General features: G+C 39.6%; 1 protein-coding gene and 1 non-coding gene across 4 annotated transcripts in view; one reads left to right on the plus strand and one right to left on the minus strand.

Moving 5' to 3' along the window:
* Positions 1-19162: 19162 nt before the first annotated feature.
* Trnai-uau (transfer RNA isoleucine (anticodon UAU)) lies at positions 19163-19253 on the minus strand. Its single transcript is given in 2 exon segments — positions 19163-19198; positions 19216-19253. It is a non-coding gene; the product is annotated as a tRNA-Ile (tRNA).
* A 551-nt stretch (positions 19254-19804) lies between these two features.
* LOC134538368 (TATA element modulatory factor-like) overlaps positions 19805-22926 on the plus strand; it is a 44861-nt gene continuing 41739 nt past the window's right edge. The window contains exon 1 of one of the 3 annotated variants that reach the window (XM_063379635.1): positions 19805-20033. The gene's annotated coding sequence lies outside the window, so the exon portion shown is untranslated. Of the gene's footprint in view, positions 20034-22076; positions 22137-22926 lie in introns of those variants that run through there. The other 2 variants (XR_010076127.1, XM_063379636.1) reach the window with 2 other exon arrangements.

Here is a 22926-nt window from a genome sequence, read left to right on the forward strand (position 1 = left end):
CTACTGAGGTGTGACTGAACCGAGTAGACGTCGACTCGCGCGAGTCGGCTGGTAGCAGCATTGGCCTTATGGAGAGGACTGAGCCAGCGCTCTGGTGGTCTGGTAAAGAACTACAGGAACTGGTTACTGCGGGAGACGCCAGAGGGCAGGCTTTCCGCGGACGTTAAAACTCCCAGGGGAAGTGATTCGCAAAACTACCGCCCAGGTGGCATAAGCATGTACATTTGGGACTACTGCGGTGGCCTTGGGGACAGGCCGACCCTGGCCGGGGTTAGTGGCCGGTCAAAGCCCAGGGGCAGAGTTCCCAGGAAAACTTGGAGAGGTGGTGTGTGTGTGGGGGCTGCTGATGACAGTGGGTAAGGGGGTCTACAGGACCCGGAGGCGTGACTATCCTTTGGCGAAGAAGATTCGTGAGCATGTCAAGGAGGTCTTGGAACAGGCCTGCCCTGAGAGCTTGCAAGTCATAGCAGTTCTCGTCACGGATCGGAGGCGAATTACAGGCGACGTCCGTGCGCCAGGGCGGAGATCAAGCGATATTGAGTCTTGACTGGCAAACGACTGACTCGGCAAAAATCGGATCTAGGGCTGGGAAAAATTGGGGAGACAAGTCCAGTGGCGGATCCAGGATTTTGGTTTGGGAGGGGCTTGACCCAGCTGAGGCTAGGCTTTATCAAGGCAAACACTAAAACAATAGTGGACCCAGATGGTTTTGGAGGGGGCTTGAGCCCCTTAGCCACCCCTTTGGATCCGCTACTGGGCAAGTCTGACAAAGGTTGAATGGGAGTGTACAGGAGGAGGAAAAAGTGTAAGTTCTTGCAGCAGAGGAATGACTGGTGACATTATTTAATTAAAAAAATAAATGCAAATTTAAAATTGTGTCAAAAATACTAGTTGGCGGCACACTGGCCAAGTTTTTGAGTGGCTAAAATTTCACAACATGAAAATATATATATATATATCACGTACTGTTTGCATAATTAGCTGGCAAAGTTACATTTTTTTGTCAGTATGGATAAGGATAATGAAATGGAATATAAAAACTGGAACTTTTTAGGTTTAAAGTCAATTTTACTGGCTGCTATGTGATATGGTTTGATTTCGTTTAGAAACAAAAAAATACTCAATTTTACTCGGCCTTTAAAATCATCAGAATTTTTATGATTTTGAATAGCTAAATATAATATATTTTATTCTGAAAGAATTTTAAAACCAGACCACGCAGTAGCCAGCCTCATTGCCTTTAAACACAAGATTTTTCAGTTATTTATTCCATTTCGTTCTCCTTATCCATAACTGCACAAAAATGTTAAAAATTCAACTTTGCCAACTAATTATGCAAAAAAATATGCGCCATATATATTTTGTTTGAAGTTCGGTCACTCAAAAAGTCTACTACAAAGTTGAACTTGATGTAGGCTTTTGGACATATGCCATTGCTTAGCACATGTATGTCTGCAGAAGAAAACTACAAAAAAAAACACAAATGACAAAAACACAAATTAAGCAGTGATACAAAGCAGTAATACAAAGTTGAACCACGTTAAATGTAAAAAAATAAAATTATGACTTGAAACGGGACACACACCCTTTAAAACTAATCGCCAAAACAATCCGAGGCATTTGTCTCATATCGTGACACAAGCTTCTCGATGCCTTCTTGGAAGAAGTCAGCCGCCAGTGAATAGAGATACAGGGCCAGCGCCTGGATCTCCCGTCACCCTCACGACGCCGCTGCGAGGCGGATAGTCTAATAACGCGGCACATTCTATGGAGCGATATAGTCCACCCGCCTCACAGCGGTGTCGCGAGGGAGAGGGAGACACAGGCGCTGGCATGTTATTTCTCCTCACTGGGTTAGCCTTGATCGTTTTGGCGATTTACTTTTGGTGATAAAATTATGTTATGTAAATTTGTCTTTTTTTTTATACAGCCCAACAGAGGTTGAAAAAAAAACCTCGTGGGTGTGTGTGTATGTGTGTGTGTGTGTGTGTGTGTGTGTGTGTGTGTGTGTATGTATGTATATACATATATACATACACACACATATCCGCGTTCTTGCAATACTCATTAATATTCATGGCTCTGTTATATAATATTATGGTCTCCGCTCAAATCTCGTAGTTGCTGTATGCACTACCAGAAGACTGCGCGTCAGTCGAGAGGCGACACCGCGCTAGAAGCACCAGCGAGCGTCGCACTTGCCGACACAAGATACACACCTAACTAGATGGCTCGAGTTGGTTATTTAATTTCCTCGTTATTACTTCTGATTTTCTTGTAAACGTATTCAAATAGCTACATTGTATATTTTTGGTGGGGTCGCAAATTTCCCACCAGTTGTACGCACACGTTTGCGATAATGTTATTCATTTTACAACATGTTTTACTGCTTGCGTTTTGTCACGTAACTAACTGAGCTTTTGTTTTGACTTGGGTAAGTAAAGTGAAGTCTCCCATTAGACTAGCGTCAGCCAATCACGGCCGTAATTACGTCCTGCCTCTGAGGCCCGCTCTATAATGACACGTAAACGGAGACGGATCTCACGGAACAGAGTAACTACACGCAGACGGAGACAGACCCTTACGGATCAGCTCGGCAATGCCGAGCTCTTCCGTGCGACCAATAGAAGCCCAGTACTTGGCTGCGGTGGTTGCTATGTTTGTTTATGTTCTAAATACGTTAACAATTGTTTCAAGTACATGCATTCTGACCGAGGTATAATCTTGAAGCATTATATATATATATATATATATATATATATATATATATATATCGCACACCGAGAATAATAGAGCCACATCTCAAAAAAAAATTCTACTTCAAGATATAAAATATATATATAGATAAGATATAAAAAAAGGTTGATTAATTTTATAGAAACAGTGCCGACATTATGCACTTCCTATTTGCTGAGGCTCAGAATGAACTTTCAATTATTCACTCTCCTGTAAAATTCCTGTAAAATTTAGTTTTTTAATAAATTCAATTTTGACATGACAACGTCTAGTAAATCGATGAACGCCGGCTGCACGCACGAAAAAGTGTCCCGTTACGCACATTGTCCAGTTACGCTAATTGTACGCTTGCGCCGCATCTATCTCTCTTCCACTCGATTGGAACAACCATCGATTTGACTTTTTCGAGGAACAAAAACTTGAAACACTCACATTCATTTCCTACTTTTCCTATCATCGTCCTATCCTTAACAGAATAACACAGACTGGAAGAAGTTAAATAGCAAACATGTATAAAATTTATAGTTAAAATAATCTCTTCGTAAAAGTAATAATCATACTTGAATTAATGAGTGCAAATAAAAGTAAATTTATCAATTAAATTGTAGATTTCATTTCACTCCTTCTTTGTATCCATACAAAATAGTGATAATTCAATAAAAAATGATTCAATTTTATTCATAAAAGTATGCAATCATTTCATCAATGTTTTGTTATGACGTTGTCACATTAAACTATCGTCTGTAAACCGACTTTACAGACAAACAAATTTTTTTTATCGTAACCTTGGAATGCAATCGCATTGGTTGCCATATGTTACGTCTCCCTGCATTGTGGAAGCAGCGGACACGATAGTGAAATGTTCCGGGAGATCCGACTCAGTTTACGTGATCCGTCTCCGTTTCCGTAACATTGTAGAACGGCCGGAATAAAACGGGAAATTGTTACTTTTTATTTTTAACATCTGTTGTTTGGTTTGACAAGAAAAAATTCTCAACGAATAAAATTTATTTAGTTATATTGATTGCCATTCTTAACGTTTTTTTTTTGTTTTGTTTGTGTTTTGGTTTACGTGTACCGACGTTTGTGAATGGCGCATGACGTCATAATAACGGCGCTGCATTTGAACTGCTTTTGATGTCAGCTGGCTTGGAGGTGTTTGGAATCTAGAAGATTCCTGCTCAACCGCCAAAGGGTCCAGCGCCCACAATTTGTGCTGGAGTTTGATTCACTGGAATAGTGAAGCTAACTGTGTCATCCGTTCTCAGATTGTATATGAGAGGAGATTGAAACACTAGTGATGTTTCAAAGATAGGCTAGTGTTCAGCAATGCCAGAAATAGGTGCGCTAATAAGAATTGCAGTACAGCATTCCGAGGTGAGCCATTGGCAGCTAGTGTGACCTGACTTGACTGCAAGGTGATTTTTTTTTTTTAAATTAGCTACAACCAATTGCCAAAACTATTCTCAAATGAAAATATAAGTGTTTATTTATGTGTTAAATATAAACATATCCAATGATTTATATTTAATATTTCTAAAAATTGAAAATATTCACATGGACATTAACGGTTTCACCAAGAACTTACGAGCTATCCCTAAGCCATATCCGAGAGCAACTAATGTTTATTTACTGTGACATTTATATGAGAATTGAACTAAAAGACCCTTGAAATCTCGTGACCCATGTATTGCATCCCGTGAACATATCTTAGGTGTGAACGTTGCTGGCAATTTAGACAGCAAATATTATTTGTTTTATTTTAATAGTTTCACTGTAAAATGCCAAGTAACTGATTGTGATTATGAACACTTGGATGCTTTTTACCTATCATTTAGATAATCTTTATTTGAGAAAATTTGAGGCGAAACATAATATACAAGACCGTTATCGTGATGAATCTACACGAAAACCCCCTCAAATAATGAATAGCCTTGCCTACCCGGGCACACACACACGATGTGTAGAGCTTCAGAAGAAACCACGCGGTTTGAAAAACTGCTCAAGATATCCGAGGGGTGTCTATTTCCAAAAAAAAAAATAAAAAATAAAAAAAAAATTAAGAGTTTGCCGAGGGTGGATGAGTGGTTATGTTTCCGCATTTATTTCCAAACTATATTTCTAGGAGAGTGAAAGGGGCTAAAACGGATTTTTTCAGAGCAATTTTTAGGCATAATTTATCATCCAGCCTCGAAAACACACAAATACGCCCCTGACCAGGCGGCCCCCTTAAATGCCCCCCCCCCCCTCAAAATTTGAACTTCCCATTTAACTGGAAGGTGTTCCTAATCACACCACAGCTTCGCCCCCGCCTCAACCACAGAATTCCATCTCCTGATGATTCCCGACCTCATGAACACGACTCAGAAGGTCTAAAACAGTGGATGGGTGGGCTTAAAGGCGACACTAACTCGAACATCTCACCTCTATTCGCCTCTACCCACCAGGCACCGAACTGACGTGTGATCTTCGCGTCGGTAACGCGCGCCTCTGTGAGACTTGTAGCGGTGACCCTATCATTTCATGATGGGATACTAAAGATACGTCCATGCACCACTTACAACACTGTGTTTAAGATTTTTTTCTAACCTAAAAACGTCCGTGAAAATACCCGCTTCAATCTAAAAGTTCACGTTAACGACGAAACCATGAAAACTAAACTTGTATAGGCAAATGCAATGTCTCTTAAATGCTATTCGTAATCAGACACTTCCAGTTAATGTTGAGCGGTTGTAAATGGCGCGTTAACATCTGAGCTCTGAACACTGTTCGGCAGCCTAGCCAGGCGATGGGCGCGGTCGGATCCATGCATCACTTAGATACATACAACTTAGAACAGTCATAACTTCGAACTCTCGAAAAAAAAAAGGCATATAATTTAGAACTGTCATGAGTTAAAACGACCATAACTTATAAACACATAACGCCAAAACATACAATTTAGAAATTTCATAACTTGTAAACACGTTAAGTTATAAACACACAACGCCGAACCACATAACTTAGAAACATCATGACTTAAGACACACGCAGCTCATAATTACTGTAACTTAGAAATACTCAAATTATAACTAAAATAACTTATAATAGCGAAAAACATAACGTAGAAATCTCAAAACTTATAAACGCACAACCTAGAATTATCGTAACATTGAAACACGCAACTAAGAAACCGTTATAACTTAGAAACACGTCTCTTAGATAGACACAACTCCTAACCACATAATTTAGAAACACACGACTTAGAATAGGCATAACTTAGAATCACACAAATTTCATAACTTAAAAACTGGTAAGTTATAAACACACAACACTGAACCGCATAACTTAGAAAGTTCTATGCTGTGTGTTTGTAAGTCATGTGTTTCTTAAGTTACGATGTTTCTATACACGTGGTTCGACGTTGTATGTTTATAACTTGAGTGTTTCTAAGTTGTATAGTTCGACGTTGTGGGTTTGTAAGTTACGGGGGGAGTTGAATTGTTGCCCCTTGGAAGGGCAGCCCTTCAGGATTTTTCTGGCAATGGTTTGTTTGTACAGCGACTGGAAGGGCAGCCCATCCAATTTCTGAAAACATGTTTCTTTAAGTGTTTAAATTATCCTGAAAACTTGCCCCTTGGAAGGGCAGTCCATCAGGATTTTTCTGACAGTCCTGTAGTATTTTTGAAAGGTTGTCTGAATTGTTGCCCCTTGGATGGGCAGCCATTCAGGATTTTTCTGACAGTGGTTAATTTAGGTTAGGTTAGGTTAGGTTAGGTTAGGTTAGGTTAGGTTAGGTTAGGTTAGGTTAGGTTAGGTTAGGTTAGGTTAGGTTAGGTCACTTTACAAACTAACCACTGTCAGAAAAATTCTGAAGGGCTGCCCATCCAAGGGGCAACAATTCAGACAACCTTTCAAAAACACTACTGTCAGAAAAATCCTGATGGGCTGCCCTTCCAAGGGGCAAGTTTTTAGGATTATTTAAACACTTAAAGAAACATGTTTTCAGAAATTGGATGGGCTGCCCTTCCAGTCGCTGTACAAACAAACCATTGCCAGAAAAATACTGAAGGGCTGCTCTTCCAAGGGGCAGCATTTCAGTCGCCCCTAAGTTACGTGTTTGTAAGCAGTGACAGTTGAGAGTAGTTGTGTGTTTGCCGAGTGTGAAAAGGGCTGACCTGCGCTCCTCCTCGGTGACGAGCGGCTCGTAGGCGACCCCCGGGGGCCCGGCGCCCCGCCGGCGGCCGCGACGCACGGCCCTGCACACGGTCGACACGCAGCTGCGCACGGAGAACACCACCTGGCCGCAGCGGGCGCCCGCGACGCGGCGCTGCAGCCTCGCCCAGCACCGGGCGACGTGGCAACGCTGCATGGCGGCGGCCCCGTGCTCGCCGCCCGCGCTCGCCATGCGGAACTGCCGGCCGGCCGCCAGTCACGTCAACGGGAAGCCTGCAACTCATGTGGTTTCGGTTCCCTGCAAGAATTTCCGAAGATTTCCGAAGTTTTGCGTTTTGGTATTAACGCCACTTCAGCCGCTAAATCAGAAGTTTCAAGCATGTTGTGACTGACCTAACCTAACCCAACCCTTCGATTTTTTTTTTTAAATTTCAATTTTTGAGAGAAATCCGAAGTTGCACGAATGTGGTAGGGAACCGAAACTACGTGAGTTGTAGGCTACCGCGCGTCAACCCCCTGCCACATTTACTTTTACCGACAACTTGACAAAAAAAAAACATGTAACTCCTTCAAACAACTTTTTTTTTTTTTTAAAGAAAACCTGGAACTTACACCATTAATTTAAACATATTTTTTTTATTACCAGTTCTTTCAATTACGCGATAGTAAAATTTCATATTCTTCTTTTTACCGTTAATATCCACTTTTTTTTTAATTTTTGACGGAACACTGAAAAAAACGTGAATAGTCACATAGTCCTGGGCGGTCGCCCATTGCGCAAACGGAAACGGGTCTTCCGGAACGGCACGCAGTACCTACGGCAATGCCCCAGCTCTTCAGGTTTGCGTTGCTCCGTGCGACCAATATGAGCCGAGTACTTGGCTGCGGTGGTAGCCATGTTTGTTTATGTTCTAAATAAGTTACACGCTGTTTCAAGTACAAGACTATCTACGGTTCTAATATTGCTTTGTGTTCCGGGAGATCCGTCAGAGTTTACGTGATCTGTCTCCGTTTCCGTAACATTGTAGAACGGCCTGAATAAAACGGAAAATTGTTATTTTTTTATTTGTACGGCATTTAGTAGGAGTAATTTCGTGAACGGAACGGAATTCTCATGGAACGGACATGTGTAACCACGATGCTGCCATCTGTGGCGGATGGCGCGAACCAGAATTCACAAAGACAAACGGAAACTTTATAGTATTGACTGTCCAAAGCCGGGGTTTAGTATTTTTTTCAAGTCATTCGCTTTTATCGGAGCCGTTTTATTATATATTTTAACCTTTCGCTCTGTAAATCGATGATTCAATAGTCTAGGTAGCTGCTTTAAGCGGTGCGTGCGGAAACTACGTGTGATTCACTTTAAGAAATGTAGTTGAAAACAATTTGTGTATGTTATCATCACGCTCAGTTTTTTTTTTTAAAGTATTTTTTTTTAAATTACGTGTCCGAGTTTCGTATTATAAGTTTATTTGTAATATGAGTACACATGAATTTGTTCGTCACCGAGGCGAGTACTGAATGACTCGCTCACATTTTATTTTCTAAATTTAAATAAATATTTCGTAACCTAGACTTCCACTCTCATTGGCTGCCATTTGTTACGTTTCCGTGCATTGTGGAAGCAGCAGACGCGATAGTGAAATATTTCGGGAAATCCATCTCCGTTTACGTGATTCGTCTCCGTATCTGTGTCATTGTAGAACGGGCCTAAAACCAGGTTTATAAACTAAGCAAGAAACGAAAGACACAGAATTTTTAGAAATAACATTTTTTGTATACTGTTTATAAAATTACACAAGGCGCAATAGCGCAACGAAAGTACGTCGAAGTTCCAACTTTCTTGCGCAGTGGCTTGCGTTTTCGACAGCCAAATTTGCAGAGAATTGTTCCGAAAACTTATTTTGTTTTTATTACATGCATCATGTTTTCATTTGTAAACTTTCATACATTGATATAAAATATTTTTTAAAAATCCAAATTATGAATCTTTTCTTTTGTATTCGTGATAAATATGAAATATCAATACCAACCCTAGGTAAAATTTGTTTTCTACTGTTCTACATTTTTAAATTATAAAATTGGTGACGTCTTGCAACTTGTTTACTTTACAAACGAGTGTGTATGAACCCAGCCTAAGAGTTCAATGACACCTCTCTTTTTCAAATACACGTTCATAAACTACGCAAGAAAGCAAAAACCCAACGCTAACATCGGCCAACTTTCAACTTGCAGTTCCGGCTTGCGTTTCTGCGCTCCATATTTTAAGTGAAGCATTCCTAAAACTTGTAAAGACGCAGACTTTTTGTGCATAGATGTTGTTTCGGTTACACGCATCACGTGTTCACTAGTTAGACTTGCCCACAGTGGGGAAAAAAATACACCTTTTAATAAAATTATTGGCATGTTCATTATGAACATGTATTATCGAAAGATTTCCCTGGAAAGAAAATTGTTTCAATTTGGTTTACAGTTTTAAAGTTGTATGGTTTTTTAGGTTTCGCGACGTCCGTGCTTTAAAAAACGACCGTTATTGTCTTGCGTTGATTGCGTGTTGCGTTGTTACGTCATTGCGTTCCTTGCGTAGCTTATAAACCCGGCCTTGGGCCGCGTTTGTGTAAGCTTGCTTCACAAAAACGCAATAAAATAACGACGTTTTTGTTTTTGAATCCCCTTTTATAATTTATGCAAGACGCAAAACCGCGATGCCAGCATCCATCGGCAAGATTTCATTCGTGCATTTCGGCTTGTGTATTCGCCCCTCTGTGTTTGAAGGGAAGCATTCCGAAAACTTTCAATATGAATCCTAAGATTGTATTTGCAACACATCCATTAAAATGTTCACTTACTAAACCATCGCACGAAGTAAATAATAATAATAACGATTAAAAAACTAAATTTATTGATGATTGCACATGTTTAGAAGAGTGAAAATAGCTAAAACGCACGTTTTCAGAATAATATTTAGGCATGAACCTTCCGGTAAAGATATTTGAAAGCACTCGAGGGAATTGCATTACACTTTTTATCTTCATTTCTCCGCCATATAATGTTTCGTTCACCGCTCGAATCTCATAGTTACCCTATGCACGACGGGAAGACTGCGCGCCAGTACACAGCCTTGCCGCTTAGAGGCGAAGCCGCGCTAGAAGCACCAGCGAGTGTCGCACTTATCATCCCCATTATCCCCCCCCCCCCCCCCCAACCCAACTGAGTTTCTCGTTTGTGAAACTCGCGAAGTTCTGAAGCAAGATGGAGACGTTCTCGAGAGAGAAGAAATAAGTCACCTAGCTGGCAGGTCTCTGTGAAGGAGCGATAAAGGGGGCTGCGGAAAAGTACCATTATCAGTGCCGTAGCCAAGATGTTGTGAAGGAGGGGTTACAGTAAAACCAATTTATCAATTTTTTATAAGTTGTCTTTATAAATTGGACTTTAAAAGAAAAATGATCGTCGCACTAAAATCTCAGCAAACAGAAGACCTTTAGAACTCCAACTTTACACATAGAAATTTAGGAATAGTTTTTGGTTGAGAAAAGAAAACTGAAAATTTCATTCTTTTGTTTTTATGCAATTGTTTTAATAACTTACTATAGCGTCACGTGTGTAAACAGTCAGTAAATATAGACTACTTGAAAACACAATTCCTGCCCTTTTGAGTATGAGCTATTTCGGGCTATAAGGGGTAGGAAATACATTACTGTAGTCCACTAATGATAACAATAATCCTTCCACAATAGTATATCTGTAATCTTATGTAACTAAGTGGCCATAAGTTTGCTATTCTGCCTTAGCTTGTTTTTTATTGTTTTATTTTAAACCCTGGAAGGGAGGGGCTTGGAACTCCCCTCCCCTGGCTACGTCACTGAAGACACTCCCATAATGGAAAACTACCATAATGAAGAATTACTCATTGGCCTCCTCGAAATATGGGGAAAAGTACCATAATGGAAAACTACCATAAGTTTAAAGGGCGAGGGGGAAATTCTGCCATAAATACTTATACACTCCATGGAAATGAGGACAACGGCTTTGCTCTCAGAGTAGTGTATAGAATACGTAGGTATACCTAGGTAGGTAGCGCTGTCAACCCCAGCAGTTTCTTTGGTTAACTTAAAAGACTACATACATAGCACTCTTGTAGTTCCAGTGATACACTAATTGAACAGATCGCGCACGAGAAGAAACAAACGTTCCCAGAAATTTGTCATAGGGAGCAGCACTGTTTCCTTATAACCAAGAATGGTAGATCGTCCTTCGTGGTTCGTTTTCCGTGATGGTACTCCCTCCCCCCTCTTCCTCCACCGATAAAGACCAATGTATCAACCGAACCCAGCACACAGGGCCGCAACTAGAGTCTCCGGCACCCGGGGCATGAATGTATTCATGCCCCCCCCCCCTCTTTTTTTGCACATACCACACCAATAAAGCGGGGGGTCCGGGGGCCCTCCCACGGAAAAAATGGTGCTATTTAAGCATTTTCCATACCTACATGTAACAGTTTCTGTGCTACTGTACCTTCCATGCATGAACCCACTATGTCCATAAAGTAGTCCGTATAATCACTAGACTTGTTCATTAAATTTGTTGAGACGTTATATTGTAAATCAGATTAGACATTCCTGGCATGCAAGTTAAAAAAAACTTTTTACCAGTTACCGCAGTTGTAGTAGGAATTAACAATGCAAGCGATTTCGGCCGCCCTTCACAGCTTTGCGCCCGGGGCGTATGCCCCGCTTGCCCCCCCCCCTCCCCCCCCTAGTTGCGGCCCTGGCAGCACAATGTACCTTACCGTTCACGTCACGATGCGCGAGGCAACCACCATCGCGTTCTTCACCCGCGCCGGCGACGAGACGGGTCTTTGTGGCTGCGGCTGTTGTCTCTCCTGCGACGTCCGCGCTAGAGACGGTATTTACTTGTGTTGTCCCTCCCCTAACCCCCCCTCCCCTCCCCTCAGAGAGTTCTCGTTGTTTGCCTGTCTCCATTATCAGCGGGGGGTTTGGGCTTCAGCGCCGGTTATCACGCAGCAGCGCGCGGCCTTTGCACTCCGCGAGACACAGGCGCTTCAACGCACGCCGACGCACGAACCATGCGCACTCTGTCCCTTTCCCTCCCTCCCGCGACTCCTAACGGGGCCCGTCGACAGCCGGTTGTGACATTGGCTTCCCCCTCCCCCTCCCACACAGTTCCATACCTTGTTCGTTGCCGAGGTTACACGTTACGAAGTACTCGCTCACATTTTTTTTTTTGTTTCCTAACCAGTACAGTCACGTTTGACACGGCTGAGACGTCGCGTCGCGTCGGAAGAAGGGAAGCCTGATTTTCACAGACGAGAGAGCCAAACCGCCGATCGTGCATCTTCGGTTTTTTTTTGGTTCATTGTAAATAAATATGGCGGTGTTGATAAAAGGATACTAATGGTCAATTAGGTTATGTTAGCTACATTATAAATACTTTAAAATATCGTGGACGGTTGATTTGGTTAGGATAGCTACATTAATGATACGGAAAAAAAGTATGAACTACGGGGAACTTCGGGTTTTGGCTCTCTCGTCTGTGAAAAGACAACTGGAAAAGCGGACCACGAGTCCAAGTGCCCAACCCCCGCATGGTAGACTCTTTTCTACTCTGTCCAACACTTCATCCAGACCATCCTCTGTCTCCTGTAAATTCCTACACGTAATGCATGCCAATTTGCATCCCGCATGAATGTGCCCAGGGTTTTCCCTGTGTCTATGCAGGTTTTACCTGGGCCCAACCTATCTCTAGTTATAGTCTAGATTTAAGAGTGAGGGGAGTTAGTCATGGCGCCAATCGCTGCCATGGCTGGCCAATCCCCTCCTAGCACATGATGCATGCGACCCTCTCCCTGCATGGCTAATCCCAGCATGACTAGGCGTATAGGCTTCGGCCTGAGACGCACCTAGGTCCCTCCCTAACCCGGACCCCTCCAAAATACACTTAGTTTTAGTTAGGTTAGGAAAAAAAGAATCTGTGAAAAGGCTTCCCGAAAAAGAAAAGAAAAAAGAGGGGGGGGGGGGGGAACGCGATGGCAATATACTTCCCGATTAGATATTTACTACATTTGAAATGAGCATCAGAATTCAGCCTTCGAATAACGGTTAAACTGGTGCGCATTGGTAATGCAAATATCTTGCGTGTATGTTTGAGATTTTGTTTACTTAATTCGTTTGCGAAATGTTTAAAAATATGTTTACGGTCATTTTTTTTTTTTTTTAAATTCGAATACAGGTCTATATTAATTTGGAGTAAAAAAAAACTTTATTAGGTCAAATAAAATCAACCTGTATGTGCACATTCATTTGACTGTCGTATACATGTAGTGCGAACGTAATGGCAAGTAACGTTTTAAAACCGCTTGTTCACAATAACGCGGTATTCTGCTCGTCGCATCGTGTTTGTTCGGTTTGCATCTGTCACGCTGTTGGCGGTTCCAAGCTAAGTGGGGGTTTCCTTCGAACATAAAATCATTATTATTATTTTTTTTTTATGTGAAGGAGCTTTCGTGACCATGCCATGTCATCGGAGTCCGACGTGTGAGGTCAGTGGCCAGAGTTCCTGGCTGTCACAGGCAGGGCAGTATTTAGGGGAGGGCAACGGACTCATACAAAAAGGACTATGGAAAAGACCAATCTCCGAAACTATTTTACTACCAAATTCTCGCAGATAAAAAAATTTCAGAGCTACATTTCCGAACCTTGAAATTGCATTGAGAATGTATTTGGTTTTGATGGTTTCAAATTGCACTGGAGAGCGCTAATTTTCAAAAAAATGAAAATGATAAAAAAATAGGCTCCGAACCACGATGGGACAAACCCGTTTATCGAAGCTTTCTCTCCTGAGCATTGAAAGCGATTTACTCCGGGAATTGCATTTCAGCGAAATCATCAACGATTTTTCGGCGAAAAAATCTCGGAAGGTTCCGTTCATTAACACTAAAATTTGATTTCATATAATTCCTGTCTCCGATTATATTTATGTATGTTTTTTTTTAGATAGTAAGAGAATATACTTGATTTCACAATAAATTATTTATTGGAAAATCGACTGAAAAAAATTGTTCATATTATTTGGAAAGTAATTTGGGGCCAGGGGGCCTCCGCTCCTCTGTTGCCCCGAGGCCTCCAGACCTATAAATCCGGCCCTGGTAACAGGTGTGTTATTTATGTCAGTGATAAGTGCGACGCTCACTGGTGCTTCTAGCGCGGTGTCGCCTCTGGACTGGCGCGCAGTCTTCTCGTCGTGCATACGACAACTGTGAGACTTGAGCGGTCACCATAACATTATATTGCGGAGAAATGAAGAAAAAGACGTAGTGCAAGTTCCTTGAGTGCCTAAAAAATAATCTGAAAACACGCGTTCTACCCCATTTTCACTCTCCTAAAAATACAGTTTCAAAAGGAAATGCGGAAACAGTAACTATACCCATCCGCACTTAGCGTATTGTTAACTGATTTTCGTGTCGTAAAGAGACACCACTATGATATTTTGAGCAGTTATCAAATCGCATGTTTTTTTTTTTTCCTTCCTTCTGAATCTGCACGCCGTACGTGTGCCAAGATAGGCGGAACGCAGTGGCGTATAAGCAAGCGGTAGGCAAGGGGGGGGGGGGGCGCTGCCGCGACTGTTTCGCGGTAACTGAACGCTCCCCCCCCCCCCCCCTTGTCTTAATCCAAGAGGGGGCACCATTTTCAAGTCTGGCCACTGGCGCGGAAGTCCTCGACGGAGATGTTTCATGTGTGGAAGGTTACCTTTACCGGGTCGACTGGCTGCTGTTTTATTCCTTCACTTCCGTACTGCGGAATGCATTCGGGAACCACTGCGGAATCACGCTGCCGTGAAAAAACCCATGGAAGGATGCACCTCAAATAAACAAAGAGTTCTTCGTAATTTTATATAGCTGTATCTTAGTATAGAAACAACACCGTATTTCGACCTCCGAATTCGTTTTTTTTTCTTTTCTTTTCCTTAATAAGGTAAACACGCTTGTAGAAGAAATAAGTGTGTATTTGCAGGAGTCTTAACAAGTTTTCCAATGTTATGCTAGTATACCAAAATTATTTTCGTGGTTTCATATCCAACGTCAATACACTTAGTACAGGCAAATTTAAGAGGATAACAGTAAATTTACAATGATCCCTGGATAATTTGTAACGAGCTTTTTTTTTTGAAGTGAAACTTCTAATGCGACTTCCAACAAGGTTGCGTTAAAAGTTTAACGCTACCATGGAGAAAGCACTGTTGCGTTAAACGTTCGACGCTCCTGGGGAAGGGGGAATAGAAAGAGACAGAGCGAGAGTGAATGCGTGGCACTCGAACGCATGTTACAGGCCCGCGCGAGCGTTAGCAACGAGTAGCGTCCAATATTCCAACGCAAGAGGGAGAGAGAAAGAAAGATACACAAAGGTAGAAAGTAGGAGAGAGAAAGAGAGTGAGTCGGTAGATCCCAAGCACATGCGCGTGGTATTCTTGCTATGCAGCGAAGTAAACAGTGAAGTTTCACTTCCGCGCGGAGGGACTCCACACACTATTTTTTTTTTTTAGATGACAATTTTTATCAGTGCAGGTCGCGAGTGTCGAAAACTCACCATCATCAGCAGCACCCCTTTCCGTCAGGAAGCAATGTCTGTATGTACAAAGGCCGTGTACACGTATGCTTGTCCCCGGAGGTGACATCACAATGGCTGTCCGTACTGGAAGTGAAGTATGCAAATATGCGAGTAAACGAATCTGTGTACTCGCGTACTTTTAGTTAAAGGAACCTCGTCATTTAAAATATATATTTTTTTAGGTTATAATAATTTAACTTTTGAGTAATAAAACTACTTGTAGAATCAATTTCACTTTATATTTGACTGTTTTTCATTTAAACATGTTAGAATAGAATTTAAAAAAAAAAAACTATCACATACGAAACAAAGGTAGAATCACAAAATATTTTGCAATATCTAATGTTTTTGTGAGTGTCAGTGGCGTAGCCAGGATTTGTGTATGGGGGTGTTAAGAAGCATGCCCCCCCCCCCCCCCCGTATTAAAGCGGGGGGGGGGGGGGGGGGTCCTCCCCCCGGAAAATTTGGATTTTAAGGTGAAAAATAGTGCTATTTTAGCAGTTTCCGGTACTTATATTTAAATATTGTAATGGTAAAAATTTTATTAATTTTAATATGAAATTTGTTTGAGTGATGAATAAGAAATTAATTAAAGATTTGGCGCTAAGGGGGGGGGGGGGGTTGAACCCCTTAAACCCCCCCCCCCTGGCTACGCCCCTGGTGAGTGTACCCACATGTAAAACGAAATTTCATTTTTCAGCGTAAATATTTGCCCAGTAGGTAAATATTTTTGAATTCTAGTTCAGCCAGATTTCCTTTCCGTTTCCGTCGTTTTGCTTTCTGTTCGGGAGCACGACACTGCATAGTAATTAGAAACAGAATGCATTCCTTGCGGGCCGTCGGAGCGCGTATTTTTATCTAGTTGACGTCACACGGTGAGCTTGATTTCATTGGCAGCTGTGCGTGTCGAGTTCGTTGTGTTTACTGTTTCCACCTTTGTTAGCAGGGAGTGTTGCCTACTTCTAGGTCTAGGTCTCACACCCCGAGTGGAATTTAAAGTTTTTGACGTGACAACGTCTAATAAATCGATGAACGCCGGCTGCACGCACGAAAAAGTGTCCCGTTACGAACATTGTCCCATTACGCTCATCGTACGCTTGCGCCGCATCTATCTCTCTTCCACTCGATTGGAACAACCAGCGATTTGACTTTTTCGAGGCACATTAAACTTGAAACACCCCCATTCGTTTCCTACTGTTCCTATCATCGTCCTATCCCTAACAGAATAACACAGATTGGAAGAAGTTAAATAGCAAACACGTATAAAATTTATAGTTAAAATAATCTCTTCGTTAAAGTAATAAACATATTTGAATTAATGAGTGCAAATAAAAGTAAATTTATCAATTAAATTGTACATTTCATTTCACTCCTTCTTTGTATCCATACAAAATAGTGATAATTCAATAAAAATGATTCAATTTTATTCATAAAAGTATGCAATCATTTCATCAATGTTTTGTTATGACGTTGTCACGTTAAACTATCGTCCGTAATCCGACTTTACAGACAACCAATTTTTTTTTGCCACAAATATTTTCAAAACTTAGTGTATCACCATGGGTTTAAAATTTAAATTGTGAACTCAGCCGAAAATTTACTTCCTAGAGGTATTAAATAATAACTGTGTTACTAAGGTAATAAATTCCAATTAAAACCGCATCAGAACATCCCTTATACCGGAAAGAAATGATGTTTTCAACAAACGCATGCCAACCCTTATTACTTTGATAATGCGGAGGTAATTTTACATTATTATTATTTTTAAATTTGGTGAATTTGTTGTCATTGTTTAAATGACTTGCCCAACATCTTTGCGCAAATTGTAGGTAGGGTTTCATGAGCCCAGGTCAGAAATTATTTTTAGCAACCCCTCCCCCTTTTTTCCCCCAACATCAATAAACGTACCATGCATAATTTTTTTTGCATCCGTTTAAATTATACGTAACACTGTAAGTACAGATTTGTGATCAAATCCCGTACGATTAATTATAATGAGCTAAACAAAAAATGTTAGTATATGTTACATTGTAATTTTTTTTATATTAGCCTTTTATTTCACACTTTTTGCAGTCTACAAAAAAATGGGTCGATCCACCCTGCGCACCCTCTAACCTGACATTCTGCGCCTTAAACCTGCCACTGCCTATTATTTCTTTTAGTTTGACAGGTTCATTGAAATCGACAAATTTGTGACAAATGAACCTAAACACAAATGTACACCCATGCCTTACCCGGGACTCGAACCCAGAAAACCTCGCATCGTAGGCCAGTGTGCCTCCGACTACGCTACGGAGGTCGGCCAAATAGATCTACACAGGAAAAACGTGTAATGGTTGCAATAAACTAACATAAACACAAAAAAAGTCTTAGCAAAACCTCTACTCCGGACAATAGTTTAATTTAAAATATTTTTTTGTATAGTTAGTACAAATTGTATTACCACAAAAATGTTTTTCCCCCTGACAGGCTTTGATTTGCCATATAAACTTTATTTCTATTTTCTTATGAAATATATTTTCCGAAATATGTCGTGTGATTTTCCGAATAACTTGGACAACCTTTAGCGGTACAATGTAAATTACATTATTGTGTTCTTGTTCAACTTAACACATTTTCAATTTTGTACGTTTCTAAGCAAGTAAATGGAAAACCTTTAAACATAGTTTATTATTTATTTTGTTATTTCATTTGGATATTTGACAAAATAAAATCACGAATGTTTAATTTCAATCTCTGTTTTCCAGAAAATATCAAAATTTATACCAACCAAAAAAAATGAATGGGCTATTGTAAGAAGATGACTGGGCAGCATTTAGGAAATTGTGAGGAAAAAGTGTACACATAACACTGATTTTCAGGATAATTAGTGGTTTGTTGCTTATGTTAATTTGTCAAGCTTACAAGTAAATAAAAACTTATAATATCTTTCATTCCCAAAATTTTCTTCTTGGAAATCAGTATTTCACATTTTTCTCACAACTTCCTAAATTACGATTAGGTACCATTTGACTGCAACCCATTCAGTTAAAATAACTGCACAACAAATTACAAAAAAATAAAATAAAAAATAACAATTGTTTTGTGTACGTAAGCTATTCTTTGTTGTTTAATACTGACGTATTTGTAAACCCAATCTTTAAAGCATAAAGGCTGAATTTTTCAAAATAGGTGTTATATGTGTGCATGCATGCATGTATGCATGTATGCATGTATGCATGTATGCATGTATGCATGTATGCATGTATGCATGTATGCATGTATGTAAGGGAGAGAGAGAGAAAAAAAAAAGGGGGGGGGGGATTAGCGGAGTGTTGTGAGGGAAGGGAAAGAGAATCTTCAGGATTATAAATTGTGTACATAATCAGGAGTTTCTTCGAAGTCCGTTCTTAACTATACCCCCCTTCCAATACAAATAAAACTCATCCAGCGCATCTGATATAATCCTGTAATGAAGATCATGTCATAAAAACATATTTAATTAATATATTAATATCATAATGACTATAACGATATGTCCTTATAGACGTCCTTTTTATTAAAATAAAATCAATACTTAGTAGCAGGATGAAGGCGCATGTTTATTGATAGGAATATGAGTATTTTACAAGATTCTATATATGTAAAATTGATCTAAAAAATCATGCCCCAGGTGAGGCTCGAACTCACAACCCCGGCATCGCTCACGACTACTGTCTATAAGTACCGTGCGCTAACCGATTGCGCCACTGGGGCAATTGTTCGGAGGGGCTTTCATAGTGTATTTTCTAGGGAATTCCTATAGCCAAAAACAATTTTAATTAATTGTAGGTTCTGACGTCTTTATTGGGTTATGTATTAACATTACATCATAATTTTCATGTTACTGTAGATCTGCAACATCATTTTCATTTTTTTTTAACTTTCAAATAAATGATTATTTCAGTCTTGGTTATGGATTAAATTCACTGAAGAACTTGTGTGAAAGCAGAATTATGTATTTGAATTTTATCTTTAAAAAAGTCAATTATCATTAAAAATTTACAGTAATGTAGCAAAATTATGCATGTTGGTAATATTATGTATACCTAGGTTCATAATTCCCGTCAAACTCATGATTGTAAAATCATAAAACCTTATTTGTCCAAATTCTTCGTATAATTATATGTTAATATTGTGAAGTAAATGTGTCAGTATTAAACCATCATTTGACTGAAATTAACAAACGCTCTCTTAAAAAAATGTATTAATTAGAATACATCAATGGACTTTTGTTTTTATGATGTTGTCTTTCGTAATGTGATTACATTAATGAACAGCTGACAACCGTTGTTTTGACTGACGTTCGTCAACGTTAAAAATAAGTTAAAAGGTTTGCTGGCAATGTACAGCGTGAATAATATGCGATTTAGTGTGTATTTTTCACAGAGTGGTAGATAATACGTTAGAAGATGCCATTGAAAATCAGTCTGTGCGCGAGTCTTTTTTGCGCTTTATAAGAAAATCTCATTACGTGTTCGTGACAGTCTACTGCAGGTTTGTAAAAAAACAGTTTATTATGAGAAAATATAAACTTAAATGGACATACATTTGTTATTAGTTTTGTATTGATATGTATGGTATAATTTTCAGTTTTCCGTTCTATATTATATATTACAGGAAGTTAATTTTAGTGGTTTATGTTTGTGTCTAAAAATAAGTGCTTGTCAAACGTATTTCGTCAATAAAAGGCGAAATTTTGAATTTTGAATTTTTTTAAGGTACCAAGTCAATCAAATACATTTACCCCTATACCCAGCCATTTAATGTCATTTTGTAATTATAGTCCTGATTATTTTATCTCATTTTGGCAAGTCTGTACTGTACTCCAGCACAGTCAAAATTAAGTGATTGCGAATTATAATGCTGTTCCAATTCTGTTACTGTGACAGATTAATGACATTTAAGTAAAGCGACTTGCTACTGAATGTGGTAAGAGCAGTCATTGGAGAGGAAATGGGAGGTAAACTGCAGATATTTGCTGACGAATGTGTGGTGCATGAAACAGTGAAGGGGGAGGGCGGGAAATCTTAAAGGTGATCCGAACAGGCTAAAGCACAGGTCAAGCACTGGTGGTTAGGTTTATGAGCAGGAAGACAGTATTAAAGGAAGTGAATGGGCAGGAGCTATAGGAGTCAGAGAAGTAAAAGCAACCGGGGGTAACCCTACAGAACAACCTGGGATGAGGGAAGCAGGTAGAGCATGTGTTAAAGGATGGGAGGTTAGAGGCTGGGGCGATAAGCAATGACATTGAAGGGAACGGGCCGGAAGGTAAAGGCAAAGCCCAGTGATGGAGTATGTATTCTGCAGCAGTCCGGGACCCATACATGGTGACGGAGATGAAAGAGCTGGAGAAGGTACAGCGTAGGGCAGTGAGATGGGTAATGGGTTAGTGGAGGAGAAGAGAAGGGGAAGAGGCGGAGACACACATGCCATCAGTAAAAAAAGCCTGGCGAAACTGTTCAAGGTGATCAAAGTTAATCTGGAAGATAGGTGGGTACAGAGGGAAGAGAGACCATGAGTGGAGAAGGACCTACAGAGAAAGCTAAAAGGAATAGAGTAAAGTAGGTGGAGGACTCTTTGCCACCAGGCGAAAGTCCAATTGCAGGTGTAAAATTTAATCTAATCTATTTATTATACTGTTTTAGGACTTTTTGAATTATGTCTGTATCAGTGACTTTGTGTGTTTTTAGAATTGAATTAAGTGATAATTGTTGTGTTGAGCATTCAGATTGAAAAAACTTTTCTGCAAAGGCGCTGATAAGATAAAGATTGCTCTAGGATGACTTCAAATGTAAGACATTACCATAGAAACTTATATAAATAAATCCTCTGGGGAAAAGTGTCAGAGAAGTTTACTTTCCAGGCCAAAGTAATAAATTCAAATGTTTGCTTATCTTTTAGGGTTGTTAATTATGAACATATTATAGTATTCGCTGAGTAAGGCTGGGTTGACACATATCATGTTGATATTTTACATTTTCTCATCATTATTATTAGTTGAAAGCTATTTCTGTAAATTTAACATAATATAGCTCTTTCATTTGTTTTCGGTCACAAACCTTTCTAACAAATATTTATAGAATGAGTGTAAAAATTCATGCAAGTGATAATAATTTTGAACATTTGCACAATTTTTTTTACCCCCCTTACATTACTCTTAATAAATATGCATTGAAAATGTTTGTGAGAACATCTAATGCAAGCGAGGTAGTATGGTGTCAATTAACATTGATTGCCATTAATTAATAGCAATGATGAGAAAATAAACAAAATTAAAATGGTGTGTGAAATCCAGCCTTTAGTTGTGTTAAAAAAGGGAACTAAGTACAGTATTTGAAGAAAATATTTTTAGGCTTGCTTGTTATGATTCATGAGTCCGATTAGGAAATTTTTTGTTACTAATTCCCTTGGTTCACTTTAATGCTGCAAGATATGGCATGTAGCCTATATCCATTTGTGCATAATAAAATATTAATAGTGATTGAACTGTAAAATTCAAAGCATAATGTGGTTTTGTTTCAGTGTAAGCGTAAAAAGAATCCATTCATGGATTTTTGTTACAGGTGCCTCTAATAAATCCAGAATGAAATATTTCAGGTAATTTAGGCACAATTTCCTGTAAACATGCAGACGCACTTAATGTGGGTGCACACATGCTTTTCTGTGAATGCATGTTGGAATGCACGTTATGTACATGTCTGTTTTGTAAATTCCGTAGGTAAAATTATGTAACTTAGCTAAAAGTTTTGTATAGCTCAATTCCTGCCGTTATTGTAGAATGTCACATTGTGGGAATGTGGTATCTTGAGTGAATGTGTCCTAGTAGTGGTTGGAGTAAACTAACCTGGCACCTTTATACTTAGTATATATTTATGTAGCTTTTTTTAATCTTATGCTTATACTGACTGAGGGACGAAATACTTCAACGTAATAAATTACTATTGAGTGTAGGCTACACTTACAGGTATAGCTGGTTTGCTTTGAGAAGATAATATGTAGTGACGTTCATACATTCACTGATAGGATTTTCATAATGGACCTTATAGAAAGAGATTAGACTGAAATGACAGCCAACTGCAGTAAAAGGTTAAGAAACTAACATCAGGTTTGAACATTGCTGTTTCAAAGCAATATTATGACATGTGCTTAGATTTTTTTTCATATCAATACATTATTACAAATAATTAAAATTGAAGTGTCTGCCTGTGATTCTTGAAGTCTTTAATTTGTTAGAAAATAGAGGAATAGAACTGTGTGCTGTTGACCTGATATCTTATGTTATAGTAGCTGCTACATTATTTTCTTTGTAAAAATAGTTGGGTGTTTCCCACAGAATATGGATTTACAGTACAGTTGGGGATTTCCCATAGAACAGGAATGTTTTTAA

The sequence above is a fragment of the Bacillus rossius genome, chromosome 13 (assembly GCF_032445375.1).
Source record: "Bacillus rossius redtenbacheri isolate Brsri chromosome 13, Brsri_v3, whole genome shotgun sequence".
Lineage (NCBI taxonomy): Eukaryota > Metazoa > Arthropoda > Insecta > Phasmatodea > Bacillidae > Bacillus > Bacillus rossius.